This window comes from Astatotilapia calliptera, chromosome 22 (genome assembly GCF_900246225.1).
Source record: "Astatotilapia calliptera chromosome 22, fAstCal1.2, whole genome shotgun sequence".
Taxonomy (NCBI): domain Eukaryota; kingdom Metazoa; phylum Chordata; class Actinopteri; order Cichliformes; family Cichlidae; genus Astatotilapia; species Astatotilapia calliptera.
Window position 1 is genome coordinate 28,006,546 of NC_039322.1, and position 2,216 is coordinate 28,008,761.

A 2,216-nucleotide genomic window follows, 5' to 3' on the forward strand; every position below is an offset into this window, starting at 1 on the left:
TTGGGTGCAGTTAGTTCGGTTTGGTTTCATTGGTTCCAGCTGGGCAAACTTCCAGGAAACAGCTGCCGTGTTTTTCGGACCATAAGGCGCACAGTATTATAAGGCGAACTGTCGATGAACGGTAGTGGTGGGCGGATCAATCCAAATATCGACTGTATCGATACCAAGTAGGCATTGGTATCATATACTAGCCTGGTGAGATCGATTCTTTACTTTAAGTTTTGCTCTTGTTTGCAGTGCCGTGTTTCGGCAAAGATAAAACAGCCAGGTCGCCGGACTCGCCGCTCCTGTGTCAGCGCAGAGCAGGCACACTTTGCTCCCCCTCCCCCCTCTTGTGCTTAGGTGTTGCGCTGTCATGTGACCTGACTTAGACGCTTTGGGGGTTGTTAAGTTGTTTACATATTAATTATATTTTCACCAGTTGTTTTTGTTGTTGAGAATTTGAATTGTAATTTTTTGGATTATAGTTTCTCAGCAGTACTTGTTTGAATTTGTTTACTGGTTTGCGTGCACTTTAAGAAAAAACTTGATAACTAAACCACCACGACAGACCTGATGGCATTTTCATGCTTCGCAGCATCATTTATTCTTACAATAATCACACGGTTGCTGTAACAGTACATTCAACAGGCTGCAGCTCTCCCGCTGCCAACTGTACACATCACCACCAACAACAACAACACAAGTAAAGCACAGGTTCAGGTGAGATGAACAAACATTGGAATTGTACGTGATAATATGACAGATGATAAATTCAATAGATTTTAAGTAGATGCCTGTGCATTCTTAAATTCTTATATGTTGAATTGAACTATGTGATCTGTTCAAAGCCTCCCAGTCAGTGCTGTTCTCCATGCCTGTCTGACTGTACATGATGTTATTAGCACAAACACTTTAAAGGTGATCATTTAGGACTTCAGCAATAATACAGACAGCAATGTAAGTTAGCAATAAAACAGTTTTATTGGGAATTAACGTAAAAAACAAACAAACATCTGTCTCCTATTTTCTGTCACACAGGAAAGAAGCATCAATATCTGATGAGAAGACTTATTTATTTCTTTTTGGGGGGGGGGGGGGGGGGGTTTCAACAGGAGAAGAATATCTAACAAGTTGATTTGTTCACATCTTAATTTTTAAGTGAAATGTGCATTTTGAGTTTATACACTATGTATATAAGGCGACCGTCCTTTTGCAGTATTTTTGTGTGGTGTGTTTTTCTGTCTTAACAAAAGGGGAACAAAGGTATTTAAGTTCACCTAGGATGATTTGTTTTAATTTTCACATGGTCTTACAGAGGTGATGCGAATTGAAACATGACATGCACTTTTTTTTTTTTTTTTGCTGGAAAAAAGCTTGAAAATGGACCTTGAAAGTGCTTAAAAAGTACTTGAATTTCACCCTGAAAAAGGTGTATGAACCCTGAATTAGGGATGTTGTTTATTTTTTTGCAAACTGATACTTGGTGTGCATCACACTTACTAGCTGGAAATCTTACTGGCTTCAAATGCTCTCTTGAGGGATTTTATTCTTTTCTGAGAAAACAGTCCATTTGTTGTTTCCATTCTTTGTCACTTTCCCCTTGAACAAGTTTCCATAAATATTGGCAAGATGGTCTTGAAGTTGTAGCTCTTCATCATGATATTTTTGCTGACCTTCTGATTTTTACTGTGTGTGTGCCAAAAATTTCCTTTATATTTCATAAATATATTTTATATTTTATATTTCAAAATTTCAGGCTTTCATATTAACTGAGGTCATGAGTGCATGTTCTCTGATTTGGAACCAACCATAAAGAAGGGATTTTTGCTCTCCCAAACTGCGATTTGTTTCAGGGCCTTTGGAGCATTTTGTGTCACATCTTGGAATCTAATAAAAAACAAACAACCACCAGAAGTATTCCTAATGTGTAAAATGTGTGTACTTGTAGAAATAAAACCGATTCAGTATTACATTCAGTTGAAACTGTCAGACTCACAATAGACGGGAAATTGTCACGGTGTACAAGGTGGACTCACGCGCTGGACTCCGGGGATTGAGCCACACAAGAGAATTTATTAATGAACAATGTCCAATGAATACAAAAGGTGCGGGGCAGTGCTATCTACAAAGGGTGAGAGGGGCAGGGCTCTGGGGGAAATCCAGCTGAACACTCTCGTCTCTCTCCAAACAATCCAAACACAAATCCACTCGAACACTCGTCACTCAGGGAACAC